The sequence below is a fragment of the Oncorhynchus kisutch genome, linkage group LG24 (genome assembly GCF_002021735.2).
Source record: "Oncorhynchus kisutch isolate 150728-3 linkage group LG24, Okis_V2, whole genome shotgun sequence".
In the NCBI taxonomy this organism is placed as follows: Eukaryota; Metazoa; Chordata; class Actinopteri; order Salmoniformes; family Salmonidae; genus Oncorhynchus; species Oncorhynchus kisutch.
The window spans coordinates 33,782,054-33,797,890 of record NC_034197.2 but is presented as its reverse complement, the minus strand read 5'-3'; the positions used below and the strand labels follow the sequence as shown (position 1 = coordinate 33,797,890).

At 44.9% G+C, this 15,837-nt stretch overlaps 1 protein-coding gene across 1 annotated transcript in view; it reads left to right on the top strand.

Annotated features, from left to right (window-relative positions):
• The window catches only part of cttnbp2nlb (CTTNBP2 N-terminal like b), a 44,254-nt gene that overhangs the window by 15,990 nt on the left and 12,427 nt on the right, over positions 1–15,837 (top strand). The gene's annotated exons all lie outside the window — the stretch shown is intronic.

The following is a 15,837-nucleotide window of genomic DNA, read 5'->3' as shown; positions in this document are numbered from 1 at the left end:
GGTGCTAGTTAAACATGAGTGTATTAGAGATGGAGACATGGTGCTAGTTAAACATTAGTGTATTAGAGATGGAGACATGGTGCTAGTTAAACATTAGTGTATTAGAGATGGAGACATGGTGCTAGTTAAACATTAGTGTATTAGAGATGGAGACATGGTGCTAGTTAAACATTAGTGTATTAGAGATGGAGACATGGTGCTAGTTAAACATTAGTGTATTAGAGATGGAGACATGGTGCTAGTTAAACATTAGTGTATTAGACATGGTGCCAGTTAAACATTAGTGTATTAGAGATGGTGTTAGTTAAACATTAGTGTATTAGAGATGGAGACATGGTGCTAGTTAAACATTAGTGTATTAGAGATGGAGACATGGTGCTAGTTAAACATTAGTGTATTAGACATGGTGCCAGTTAAACATTAGTGTCTGGCTGCAGTGGAAACCCCATAAACTAAAGCTTTGTTTATTGTCTATTCTCTTATCTCTATGTGTGTGGGGGAGTGAGCAGTGGAGGACAATTCTATCACACGTAATTTCACAGACACACACACACACAAAAAAGTCAAGCACACAAACAAGCACACACAGACACGTACACTCACTGCTCTGAATGCAAGACACATGTTTGTAAAGCCCCTGTCACGGCCCATGCTGTAGGTGTGTAAGGACGTCTAGCTGTTGTGTCACATTCAGCTGCTGTGTTGTCATTGGCTGTGACAGTACTTTGCTTTGTGTTGGTGTAGTGTTCTTAATGATTCCCTGGTTTTCATTTGAACCCAAAATCTCAGGAGGAAGTCCCCTGAATGGTGTAGGTGACTTCCAAACACACACACACACACACACACACACACACACACACACACACACACACACACACACACACACACACACACACACACACACACACACACACACACACACACACACACACACACACACCACCAACCCCACTGTGTTCTGAAACTGAAGCTTTTCCACACTGAGGAAGCTGAATGTTTTAGAGATCAGGTTGCATTTCCCTGTAGCCCACATGGAACCTGAGTACTCCTGCAGCTCAATCAGAAGAATAGTTCTCATTAGTTTACATTCCATACTATCCTGGCCAGTACATTCATCATGCATTAGTGTGTCCACATAGACATGTAGATAGAGTGTTGGGAGTTGATGGTATTTTGCAGATGTTTCCCTAGCAACAGTCACAGGTTGGGAAGAGGACTGTGTTAATGACCTGACTTGAGTTCAGGTATGGAAAACATGTAGCATTCCGCATCAGAGCTGGTAGCACCGTGCAAGAATGGAATTCTGGGAGGGTTGACATGACATGAAATGACCAAGATTAGTTGGGCGGGACAGGGGGGTGCTGATGATGTCATCAATAGTAGGGATGCAGGCAGCGCTGGCTAAAGTTGGTTTAAAGACGCACAGATTAATGCAACGTCCTTCTCTTTTCTCCTGTCACAGAACTAGGCCACAACTGATCAAACCAGGGAGCAGGACTGTTCAGGGCAGGCTGTCTGACTCAGAGACAGAGGGACTGAAGGGGTGGAAGAGAGGAGAGATGCTTGCCTAGACTAGCAGGGGACTGGGGATCTATGTCTGCCTAGACTAGCAGGGGACTGGGGATCTATGCTTGCCTAGACTAGCAGGGGACTGGGGATCTATGTCTGCCTAGACTAGCAGGGGACTGGGGATCTATGCTTGCCTAGACTAGCAGGGGACTGGGGATCTATGCTTGCCTAGACTAGCAGGGGACTGGGGATCTATGTCTGCCTAGACTAGCAGGGGACTGGGGATCTATGTCTGCCTAGACTAGCAGGGGACTGGGGATCTATGCTTGCCTAGACTAGCAGGGGACTGGGGATCTATGTCTGCCAGTGAATTTGACTGGAAGTCTACACTGCCTGGAGTTAGTGAAATGGGGCATGCTTGGCCTCAGCAAGTAGAGAGGATGTGAATCTAATGCAGAGTAACTGGTGATGGGGATGTTTCTCTTCTGCAGAGTAACTGGTGATGGGGATGTTTCTCTTCTCCTGCAGAGTAACTGGTGAGGGGGATGTTTCTCTTCTCCTGCAGAGTAACTGGTGATAGGGATGTTTCTCTTCTCCTGCAGAGTAACTGGTGATGGGGATGTTTCTCTTCTCCTGCAGAGTAACTGGTGAGGGGGATGTTTCTCTTCTCCTGCAGAGTAACTGGTGATGGGGATGTTTCTCTTCTCCTGCAGAGTAACTGGTGAGGGGGATGTTTCTCTTCTCCTGCAGAGTAACTGGTGAGGGGGATGTTTCTCTCCTGCAGAGTAACTGGTGATGGGGATGTTTCTCTTCTCCTGCAGAGTAACTGGTGAGGGGGATGTTTCTCTTCTCCTGCAGAGTAACTGGTGATGGGGATGTTTCTCTCCTGCAGAGTAACTGGTGAGGGGGATGTTTCTCTTCTCCTGCAGAGTAACTGGTGATGGGGATGTTTCTCTTCTCCTGCAGAGTAACTGGTGATGGGGATGTTTCTCTCCTGCAGAGTGACTGGTGAGGGCGATGTTTCTCTTCTCCTGCAGAGTAACTGGTGAGGGGGATGTTTCTCTCCTGCAGAGTAACTGGTGATGGGGATGTTTCTCTTCTCTTGCAGAGTAACTGGTGAGGGGAATGTTTCTCTTCTGCATAGTAACTGCTCTCTGTCATCTTTCTCTCTCTCCCTCTCTCTTCCCTCCCCTCTCTTTCTCTCTCTCCCATTGTCGCTCTAATGTCGCTCAACCTTTTCACTTGTTACAGCAATAGTTTGCCACCTACTATCATCTCTACAGACATTTGGGAATTTCTGTGGATCTCCTAGATATCTTGGCTGAGGGTTAGCTCTATGGGGAGGCTTTCCTATTTAATATGCCTGGTCCTGGGGCTTTGAGTGTCTTTGTGTTCTGCCGAAAAGCAGATTATTTCACTAGGGCTGCTCGCTTTTCCCAGAACCCCATGCAAAGCCAGTGGATCGGCCACTCCTCCTTGAGGTTCCATACTGGAGACGTTACCACAGAAACCTCACGTACAGGCACACAGGCATGTGTGTACAGACACTCACACACACACATGCACAATGCCCTCTCAGTCAGTAGCCATTCTCTGAGAGGGACAGAGGAGAATATAGACTGTATTCCTGTAACAGGAGACTGTACTGCCTGTGCAGAGCCGTAATGGTACCCATGCCAGCTGCTGAGCCAATTGGGTGACAACTGGATTCCGCGGCTCCTGACAGCATGGAGGATGTGTTGTTATGTCTCAGGGCTCAACTGATTTACTGAGGGGATTTACTAGGTGTAAACCATTGGGGACAGACTCATGGTTGTCATTAGGCAGGGCAGAGTAGAGAAGAATAGTAAGTGGATGGTTGAGCCATAGACAATATAACAATTATGTCTTAACCACCCTCTAACTATTCTGCTCCTCTCCGCCTGATGAGAACTGACGACTGTGGTGTTCCATATCTATGGGTTGAGCCTTGTAGGGTAATAACAAACTGTGCCCTTTCATAGAGGGCTGCATGGCCTGTCATTACTCTGCTAATCAACCCTCAGAGTCTGTGGGAACCCAGCCTCTCTACTATCCCTCCTCTTTGTTCCCACACACACAGCACCATGCCCAAGGCTAGACCCTCACACACACACATACACACACATACATACATATACACACACATACACACACACACACACACACACACACACACACACACACACACACACACACACACACACACACACACAAATATACACACACATCAGATTCAGCCCTGGCTAAACATTACTCAGGAACTCTGTTTTCTCTTCAGCAAGACAAAGTAGCCTAAACCCCTTAGCGCACACACAATAAGAGGGGATTGAGGTATTGAGACAGTGTCTTTGTGTGCGTCCTGTAATCTCGTGCTGAAAGGGTCACATTCTTTGTTTATGCAGTAAGGGAAGAGGCCTCAGATACAGCCTCTCTAGTGGTGCCCTGAGGGGGCGAGAGAGAGAGGGAGAGAGGGAGAGAGAGATGGACCCACTTGTGGCCCTCTGTTACAGAGAGCTACTAGTCCCAGCAGTAAGACAGGGAAGGGACTCAGCGGATATTCTAATTTGGTATAGATGAGTCCAAAATTAATTAAAATAGGAGCATTTTACATGTGGTTAGAAATGAATAGGGACATTATCTCAACAAAGTAAAATGTCCTCCTGTGTCCTACCTATATCCCCCAATAGAAACTCTATACTTTAATGACGTCAGCTTCTCCATCCTAGAGGGGGAGATCAACCATTTCCAAACCCAGGGACATGTACTAGTCTGTGGCAACCTAAATGCCAGAACTGGACAAGAATCAAAAATAACATAAAACTCGACATAAAACCAGAATCTGTCTAAAAATGCTTCAATCAGTTCTAGAACCCATTTCCCTCTATGGTTGTGAGGTATGGGGTCCACTAACTAACCAATCATTCACAAAATGAGACAAACACATTATTGAGAGACTGCATGCAGAATTCAGCAAAAACACATTACCGGTCAAAAGGTTTAGAACAGCTACTCATTCAAGGGTTTTTCTTTATTTTTACTATTTTCTACATTGTAGAATAATAGTGAAGACATCAAAACTATGAAATAACACATGTGGAATCATGTAGTAACACAAAAAAGTGTTAAACAAATTGAAATGTGTTTTATATTTAAGATTCATATAGCCACACTTTACCTTGATGACAGCTTTGCACACTCTTGTCACGTGCACCGAATACAACAGGTAACCAACAGTGCAATTTTTAAGTATAAAATAGGTATTAGGTAACAATAGATAAGTAAAGAAAAAAAAAGAAAGTAAAATGACAGTGAAAATAACAGTTGCGAGCCTATATACAGGTAGTACTGGTACAGAGTCAACGTGGAGACTATATACAGGTAGTACTGGTACAGAGTCAATGTGGAGACTATATACAGGTAGTACTGGTACAGAGTCAATGTGGAGACTATATACAGGTGGTACTGGTACAGAGTCAATGTGGAGGCTATATACAGGGGGTACTGGTACAGAGTCAACGTGGAGACTATATACAGGTAGTACTGGTACAGAGTCAATGTGGAGACTATATACAGGTGGTACTGGTACAGAGTCAATGTGGAGGCTATATACAGGTAGTACTGGTACAGAGTCAACGTGGAGACTATATACAGGTAGTACTGGTACAGAGTCAATGTGGAGACTATATACAGGTAGTACTGGTACAGAGTCAATGTGGAGGCTATATACAGGTAGTACTGGTACAGAGTCAATGTGGAGACTATATACAGGTGGTACTGGTACAGAGTCAACGTGGAGACTATATACAGGTAGTACTGGTACAGAGTCAATGTGGAGACTATATACAGGTGGTACTGGTACAGAGTCAATGTGGAGGCTATATACAGGTAGTACTGGTACAGAGTCAACGTGGAGACTATATACAGGTAGTACTGGTACAGAGTCAATGTGGAGACTATATACAGGTAGTACTGGTACAGAGTCAATGTGGAGACTATATACAGGTGGTACTGGTACAGAGTCAATGTGGAGACTATATACAGGTAGTACTGGTACAGAGTCAATGTGGAGGCTATATACAGGTGGTACTGGTACAGAGTCAATGTGGAGGCTATATACAGGTAGTACTGGTACAGAGTCAATGTGGAGACTATACACAGGTAGTACTGGTACAGAGTCAATGTGGAGGCTATATACAGGTGGTACTGGTACAGAGTCAATGTGGAGACTATATACAGGTAGTACTGGTACAGAGTCAATGTGGAGACTATATACAGGTGGTACTGGTACAGAGTCAATGTGGAGACTATATACAGGTGGTACTGGTACAGAGTCAATGTGGAGACTATATACAGGTAGTACTGGTACAGAGTCAATGTGGAGGCTATATACAGGTAGTACTGGTACAAAGTCAATGTGGAGACTATATACAGGTGGTACTGATACAGAGTCAATGTGGAGACTATATACAGGTGGTACTGGTACAGAGTCAATGTGGAGGCTATATACAGGTGGTACTGGTACAGAGTCAATGTGGAGGCTATATACAGATAGTACTGGTACAGAGTCAATGTGGAGACTATACACAGGTAGTACTGGTACAGAGTCAATGTGGAGGCTATATACAGGTGGTACTGGTACAGAGTCAATGTGGAGACTATATACAGGTAGTACTGGTACAGAGTCAATGTGGAGACTATATACAGGTGGTACTGGTACAGAGTCAATGTGGAGACTATATACAGGTGGTACTGGTACAGAGTCAATGTGGAGACTATATACAGGTAGTACTGGTACAGAGTCAATGTGGAGGCTATATACAGGTAGTACTGGTACAAAGTCAATGTGGAGACTATATACAGGTGGTACTGATACAGAGTCAATGTGGAGACTATATACAGGTGGTACTGGTACAGAGTCAATGTGGAGACTATATACTTCTCCAAGGTGGCATAGCAGTTCAGACGTCTTTTGTCCTCGTCTTGTCGTGTCCTGTATATATATATATTTACAACTTTTTCATCATACATTTTATTTTTATTTTCCATCAACTCATCTTCAAAACACTCTCCTGCAACCCGCCTCACCAATGTATATTTATAAAAAAGTATTATTTACCTCAGATCTGTAATCCTCCAAGAAGCTAGCCAGAAACTCCAGGAGGCTGGCCTGAAACTAGCCAGTAGCTAATCCAGAAGCTAGTTCAGAAGCTAGTTGGCTCCTTTACTGGCAAGTCGTTGGTGTTCAGCTAACCACGGTTTGTGGTCATCGGCTATCCTTTGGCTCGAAAGTCTATCGCCAGTTCTGTACGGCGCAGCGCGGCTCGGAGCGGAGCATACCGGACCAATTTTTCTCTCCATGTCCCTGGATTTCGACTGCTCTCTGGACATTCATGCCCGGATCTCACAGCTAGCTAGCTGCTATCCGTGTGACTATCGGCCTTCGTCGATTCCGGAGCAAACATCAATTGTTCCGGAGCTAGCAAGCTCCGTCAATCACTCCTGAGTTCCATCAATCGCACCTGGGCTGCAGTCGCCTATCCGGACCCGTTTTGCTGCCTTCGCGGAGCCCCACCGGGCCTTCACAACTGGACTGCCGACGTTATCTACCCGAAGGAGTTATTCGGCTGGCTCCTCCGTCGCGACGTTACCTGAACGCCCATCTGCGGCCTGCTAACCGTTAGCTGTCTTACCGGCTGCTATCTGAATAGACAATCGGACAATTTTTTTAATTTATTTTTTTATTATTATTATTATGTTTTCTTCTTGGGCCTCTATAACTATATCTATTGTTTTTATTTTTGTTGTTGTTGTGTGATTTGGATTGATCCCCTCTACCACACGGAACCCCACTAATCTACTGACGGAGCGCAGGAGGTGGCTAACAACAGACCTCCATCCTATGCTAGCTTGCTACCGATGCCCTGGCTAGCTGTCTAAATCACCAACCAACCTCTCCACTCACCGGACCCTTTTGATCACTCGACTAAGCATGCTTCTCCTTAATGTCAATATGTCTTGTCCATTTCTGTTCTGGTTAGTGTTTATTGGCTTATTTCACTGTAGAGCCTCTAGTCCTGCTCACTATACCTTATCCAACCTATTAGTTCCACCACCCACACATGCAATGACATCTCCTGGTTTCAACGATGTTTCTAGAGACAATATCTCTCTCTTCATCACTCAATACCTAGGTTTACCTCCACTGTATTCACATCCTACCATACATTTGTCTGTACATTATACCTTGATGCTATTTTATCGCCCCCAGAAACCTCCTTTTACTCTATGTTCCAGACGTTCTAGACGACCAATTCTCATAGCTTTTAGCCGTACCCTTATTCTACTCCTCCTATGTTCCTCTGGCGATGTAGATGTGAATCCAGGCCCTGCAGTGCCTAGCTCCACTCCTATTCCCCAGGCGCTCTCTTTTGACGACTTCTGTAACCGTAATAGCCTTGGTTTCATGCATGTTAACATTAGAAGCCTCCTCCCTAAGTTTGTTCTATTCACTGCTTTAGCACACTCTGCCAACCCGGATGTTCTAGCTGTGTCTGAATCCTGGCTTAGGAAGACCACCAAAAACTCAGACATTTTAATTCCAAACTACAACATTTTCAGACAAGATAGAACTGCCAAAGGGGGCGGTGTTGCAATCTACTGCAAAGATAGCCTGCAGAGTTCTGTCCTACTATCCAGGTCTGTACCCAAACAATTTGAACTTCTACTTTTAAAAATCCACCTCTCTAAAAACAAGTCTCTCACCGTTGCCGCCTGCTATAGACCACCCTCTGCCCCCAGCTGTGCTCTGGACACCATATGTGAACTGATTGCCCCCCATCAATCTTCAGAGTTCGTGCTGCTAGGCAACCTAAACTGGAACATGCTTAACACCCCAGCCATCCTACAATCTAAACTTGATGCCCTCAATCTCACACAAATAATCAATGAACCTACCAGGTACCTCCCCAAAACCTTAAACACGGGCACCCTCATAGATATCATCCTAACCAACTTCCCCTCTAAATACACCTCTGCTGTCTTCAACCAAGATCTCAGCGATCACTGCCTCATTGCCTGCATCCGTAATGGGTCAGCGGTCAAACGACCTCCACTCATCACTGTAAAACGCTCCCTGAAACACTTCTGCGAGCAGGCCTTTCTAATCGACCTGGCCGGGGTATCCTGGAAGGATATTGATCTCATCCCGTCAGTAGAGGATGCCTGGATATTTTAAAAAAAATGCCTTCCTAACCATCTTAAATAAACATGCCCCATTTAAGAAATTTAGAACCAGGAACAGATATAGCCCTTGGTTCTCCCCAGACCTGACTGCCCTTAACCAACACAAAAACATCCTATGGCGTTCTGCATTAGCATCGAACAGCCCCCGTGATATGCAGCTGTTCAGGGAAGCTAGAAATCATTATACACAGGCAGTTAGAAAAGCCAAGGCTAGCTTTTTCAAGCAGAAATTTGCTTCCTGCAACACTAACTCAAAAAAGTTCTGGGACACTGTAAAGTCCATGGAGAATAAGAACACCTCCTCCCAGCTGCCCACTGCACTGAAGATAGGAAACACTGTCACCACTGATAAATCCACCATAATTGAGAATTTCAATAAGCATTTTTCTACGGCTGGCCATGCTTTCCACCTGGCTACTCCTACCCCGGACAACAGCACTGCACCCCCAACAGCAACTCGCCCAAGCCTTCCCCATTTCTCCTTCTCCCAAATCCATTCAGCTGATGTTCTGAAAGAGCTGCAAAATCTGGACCCCTACAAATCAGCCGGGCTAGACAATCTGGACCCTTTCTTTCTAAAATTATCTGCCGAAATTGTTGCCACCCCTATTACTAGCCTGTTCAACCTCTCTTTCGTGTCGTCTGAGATTCCCAAAGATTGGAAAGCAGCTGCGGTCATCCCCCTCTTCAAAGGGGGGGACTCTCTTGACCCAAACTGCTACAGACCTATATCTATCCTACCGTGCCTTTCTAAGGTCTTCGAAAGCCAAGTCAACAAACAGATTACAGACCATTTCGAATCTCACCATACCTTCTCTGCTATGCAATCCGGTTTCAGAGCTGGTCATGGGTGCACCTCAGCCACGCTCAAGGTCCTAAACGATATCTTAACCGCCATCGATAAGAAACATTACTGTGCAGCCGTATTCATTGATCTGGCCAAGGCTTTCGACTCTGTCAATCACCATATCCTCATCGGCAGACTCGACAGCCTTGGTTTCTCAAATGATTGCCTCGCCTGGTTCACCAACTACTTCTCTGATAGAGTTCAGTGTGTCAAATCGGAGGGTCTGCTGTCCGGACCTCTGGCAGTCTCTATGGGGGTGCCACAGGGTTCAATTCTTGGACCGACTCTCTTCTCTGTATACATCAATGAGGTCGCTCTTGCTGCTGGTGAGTCCCTGATCCACCTCTACGCAGACGACACCATTCTGTATACTTCCGGCCCTTCTTTGGACACTGTGTTAACAACCCTCCAGGCAAGCTTCAATGCCATACAACTCTCCTTCCGTGGCCTCCAATTGCTCTTAAATACAAGTAAAACTAAATGCATGCTCTTCAACCGATCGCTACCTGCACCTACCCGCCTGTCCAAAATCACTACTCTGGACGGCTCTGACTTAGAATACGTGGACAACTACAAATACTTAGGTGTCTGGTTAGACTGTAAACTCTCCTTCCAGACCCATATCAAACATCTCCAATCCAAAGTTAAATCTAGAATTGGCTTCCTATTTCGCAACAAAGCATCCTTCACTCATGCTGCCAAACATACCCTTGTAAAACTGACCATCCTACCAATCCTCGACTTTGGCGATGTCATTTACAAAATAGCCTCCAATACCCTACTCAACAAATTGGATGCAGTCTATCACAGTGCAATCCGTTTTATCACCAAAGCCCCATATACTACCCACCATTGCGACCTGTACGCTCTCGTTGGCTGGCCCTCGCTTCATACTCGTCGCCAAACCCACTGGCTCCATGTCATCTACAAGACCCTGCTAGGTAAAGTCCCCCCTTATCTCAGCTCGCTGGTCACCATAGCATCTCCCAACTGTAGCACACGCTCCAGCAGGTATATCTCTCTAGTCACCCCCAAAACCAATTCTTTCTTTGGCCGCCTCTCCTTCCAGTTCTCTGCTGCCAATGACTGGAACGAACTACAAAATCTCTGAAACTGGAAACACTTATCTCCCTCACTAGCTTTAAGCACCAACTGTCAGAGCAGCTCACAGATTACTGCACCTGTACATAGCCCACCTATAATTTAGCCCAAACAACTACCTCTTTCCCAACTGTATTTAATTTTAATTTATTTATTTATTTTGCTCCTTTGCACCCCATTATTTTTTATTTCTACTTTGCACATTCTTCCATTGCAAAACTACCATTCCAGTATTTTACTTGCTATATTGTATTTACTTTGCCATCATGGCCTTTTTTGCCTTTACCTCCCTTCTCACCTCATTTGCTCACATTGTATATAGACTTCTTTATACTGCATTATTGACTGTATGTTTGTTTTTACTCCATGTGTAACTCTGTGTCGTTTTATCTGTCGAACTGCTTTGCTTTATCTTGGCCAGGTCGCAATTGTAAATGAGAACTTGTTCTCAACTTGCCTACCTGGTTAAATAAAGGTAAAATAAATAAATAAATAAAATAAATAAATATACAGGTGGTACTGATACAGAGTCAATGTGGAGACTATATACAGGTGGTACTGATACAGAGTCAATGTGGAGACTATATACAGGTAGTACTGGGACAGAGTCAATGTGGAGGCTATATACAGGTGGTACTGATACAGAGTCAATGTGGAGACTATATACAGGTAGTACTGATACAGAGTCAATGTGGAGACTATATACAGGTGGTACTGATACAGAGTCAATGTGGAGACTATATACAGGTAGTACTGATACAGAGTCAATGTGGAGACTATATACAGGTAGTACTGGTACAGAGTCAATGTGGAGACTATATACAGGTGGTACTGGTACAGAGTCAATGTGGAGACTATATACAGGTAGTACTGGGACAGAGTCAATGTGGAGACTATATACAGGTAGTACTGATACAGAGTCAATGTGGAGACTATATACAGGTAGTACTGGTACAGAGTCAATGTGGAGACTATATACAGGTAGTACTGGGACAGAGTCAATGTGGAGACTATATACAGGTAGTACTGATACAGAGTCAATGTGGAGACTATATACAGGTAGTACTGGTACAGAGTCAATGTGGAGACTATATACAGGTGGTACTGATACAGAGTCAATGTGGAGACTATATACAGGTAGTACTGATACAGAGTCAATGTGGAGACTATATACAGGTGGTACTGATACAGAGTCAATGTGGAGACTATATACAGGTGGTACTGATACAGAGTCAATGTGGAGACTATATACAGGTAGTACTGGGACAGAGTCAATGTGGAGGCTATATACAGGTGGTACTGATACAGAGTCAATGTGGAGACTATATACAGGTGGTACTGATACAGAGTCAATGTGGAGACTATATACAGGTAGTACTGGGACAGAGTCAATGTGGAGGCTATATACAGGTGGTACTGATACAGAGTCAATGTGGAGACTATATACAGGTGGTACTGGTACAGAGTCAATGTGGAGGCTATATACAGGTGGTACTGGTACAGAGTCAATGTGGGGCGTATATACAGGTGGTACTGGTACAGAGTCAATGTGGAGGCTATATACAGGTGGTACCGGTACGGAGTCAATGTGGAGGCTATATACAGGTGGTACCGGTACAGAGTCGATGTGCGGGGGCACTGGTTAGTCGGGCTAATTGAGGTCATATGTAAATGTAGGTATAGTTAAAGTGAGAGGGGTTGGGGGGGACTATGCAAATTGTCCGCGTAGCCATTTGATTAAAACACAGGAGTCTTATGATATGGGGGTAAAAGCTGTTGAGAAGCCTTTTGGTCCTAGACTTGGCGCTCCGGTACCGCTTGCCATGTGGTAGCAGAGAGAACAGTCTATGACTGAGGTGGCTGGGGTCTTGTTAGGGCCTTCCTCTGACACAGCCTGGTGTAGAGGTCCAGGATGGCAGGCAGCTTAGGTCCAGTGATGTACTGGGCCGTACGCACTACCCTCTGTAGTGCCTTGCGGTCGGAGGCCGAGCAGTTGCCATACCAGGCAGTGATGCGACCAGGATGCTCTCGATGGTGCAGCTGTAGAAACTTTTGAGGATCTGAGGACCCATGCCAAATCTTTTCAGTCTCCTGAGGGGGAATATGTTTTCTCGTGCCCTCTTCACGACTGTCTTGGTGTGTTTGGACCATTCTAGTTTGTTGTTGATGTGGACACCAAGGAACTTGAAGCTCTCAACCTGCTCAAGAAAATAGCTATTACATTCTGCAACTACCTAAAAGGAAGCAATTCCCAAACCGTCCATAACAAAGCCATCACCTACAGAGAGATGAACCTGGAGAAGAGTCCCCTAAGCCAGCTGGTTCTGGTACACTGTTCACAAACACCAACAGACCCCACAGAGACCCAGGACAGCAACACAATTAGACCCAACCAAATTCTGAAAAAGCAAAAAGATAACTATTTGTCACACTGGAAAGAATCAACCAAAAAACAGAGCAAATTAGAATGTGATCTGTCCCTAAACAGAGAGTACACAGTGGCAGAATACCTGACCACTGTGACTGACCTAAAATTAAGAAAAGCTTTGACTATGTACAGACTCAGTGAGCATAGCCTTGCTATTGAGAAAGGTTGCCGTAGGCAGAGAGAGAAGACAGGCTATGTGCACACTGTCCACAAAATGAGATGGAAACTGAGCTGGCCTTCCTGACCTCCTGCCAAATGTATGACCACATTAGAGACACATATTTCCCACAGATCACACAGACCACAAATAATTTGAAAACCTCCAACATTGATAAACTCCCATATCTGTTGGGCGAAATATCACAATATGCCGTCCGGGCAGCAACATTTGTGAACCGTTGCTATGAGAAAAGGGCAACCAGTGAAGAACAAATAACATTGTAAATACCCCCAATATTTAACAATTGACATGTCTTTATCTTTCTGAAACGTTATTGAGTGCAATGTCTACAGTTCATTTGTTTCTTCTCACTTGTTTATTTCATTAGCTTTTTACATTTTTTAAATTTAATTGAACCTTTATTTAACAAGGCAAGTCAGTTAAGAACAAATTATTATTTACAATGATGGCCTACCCCGGTCCAATCCCGGATGACACTGGGCCAATTGTGCGCTGCCCTATGGGACTCCCAATCATGGCCGGATGTGATACAGCCGTTACATTGCTTTGGCAACGTAAACATAGGTTTCCCATGCCAATAAAGCCCCTTTGAATTAGAGAGAGAGATCACTGTGAAACAGTGATGTACCAGGAGAGGAATGCACTGCCATGCGTGGGTGGGCAGTAGCAGGGGTGAGGTGTGTGCGTGCATGTGTGTGTTGAGAAGTGGAATGGTAGCTAGAGTGGCCTTGGCGGCATGTGTAATTCTCAGTGTGTGTTGAGAAGTGGAATGGTAGCTAGAATAGCCCTGGTGGCATGTGTCATTCTCAGTGTGTGTTGAGAAGTGGAATGGTAGCTAGAGTGGCCCTGGCGGCATGTGTAATTCTCAGTGTGTGTTGAGAAGTGGAATGGTAGCTCGAGTGGCCTTGGCGGCATGTGTAATTCTCAGTGTGTGTTGAGAAGTGGAATGGTAGCTCGAGTGGCCTTGGCGGCATGTGTAATTCTCGGTGTGTATTGAGAAGTGGAATGGTAGCTAGAGTGGCCTTGGTGGCATGTGTAATTCTCAGTGTGTGTTGAGAAGTGGAATGGTAGCTAGAGTTGCCCTGGCGGCATGTGTAATTCTCAGTGTGTATTGAGAAGTGGAATGGTAGCTAGAGTGGCCCTGGCGGCATGTGTAATTCTCAGTGTGTGTTGAGAAGTGGAATGGTAGCTAGAGTGGCCCTGGTGGCATGTGTAATTCTCAGTGTGTGTTGAGAAGTGGAATGGTAGCTAGAGTGGCCTTGGCGGCATGTGTAATTCTCAGTGTGTGTTGAGAAGTGGAATGGTAGCTAGAGTGGCCCTGGCGGCATGTGTAATTCTCAGTGTGTGTTGAGAAGTGGAATGGTAGCTAGAGTGGCCTTGGCGGCATGTGTAATTCTCAGTGTGTGTTGAGAAGTGGAATGGTAGCTAGAGTGGCCTTGGCGGCATGTGTAATTCTCAGTGTGTGTTGTTACATCTTTGACACTTCCATCTCTCTCTCTGTCTGATATCGCTCTCTCCGGTCCGCAGGGCAGAAGACTGTAGACTAAGCACAGGTCTAGGATCAGCTCGTAACGTTCCCAAAATTCCCAGGTTGGAAGATTCCTGGAAACCAGAGGGAATAAGCAGGACATCCGGAATCCTTCAACCAGGATTTCTGGGAAATCTGGGAATTTTGAAAAGTTACCGCAATTTTGCAACCCTAACTCAAAGAGAACATTTCAATAGTCAATCATATGGTCCCATTTTTACTAGGGCTGGGAATTGCCTGGGACCTCACAATACGATATTATCACAATACTTAGGTGCCGATACAATATGAATTGCAATTTTCACGATTATCACGATTCTATAATTACTGCAATTAGATATTGAAATCTGATGTTACAAATGTATTGCTCACCATATGTCTTCTGCAGGGAGACGAGAGAGCATGAGAAATTAAAATTCTGAATACATATTGGCTCACAATTTTTTTAAAGATGGAGAACAATCTATAAGGAAAAGATACAGGTGTTTTGGCTACCAACCAACTAGCACTTTTCATTTTTTCTAATGGATACTTGGAGTCAAATATCGATTTAATATCGTACTAAAATAATATTGCGATGTAACTGTATACATTTCCCCCCATCACAAATGTTTTACTGTTGTGTGTTTGGGATTGAGAAGTCTTGCAGCAAACACACATTCACAGACTTCAGCTGGTTCAGCACTGTGTGTGTGTGTGTGTAACAGTACTCTCGCGCCCTGCCACTCACCCCGTCTTTCCCCTGGGAGGGGTTAACATCTGCCCCTTGCGGGGGTGTATGGACGGCCTCACCCCTTTTGTGTTGGGGTGGGAGGGCGGGCCATCTGTTAATGCCCACACTCAAAGAACAATGGTTGAGGTATTGTTGTGTTGTGGGACAGGCCTGTTACAATATGTGTCTGTGTATATCCAGCATTAAGTGAGTGGTGTATGTAGCAGTGTGTCCGAGTTGTTTAACGTACATGTGTGTGTGTGTGTGT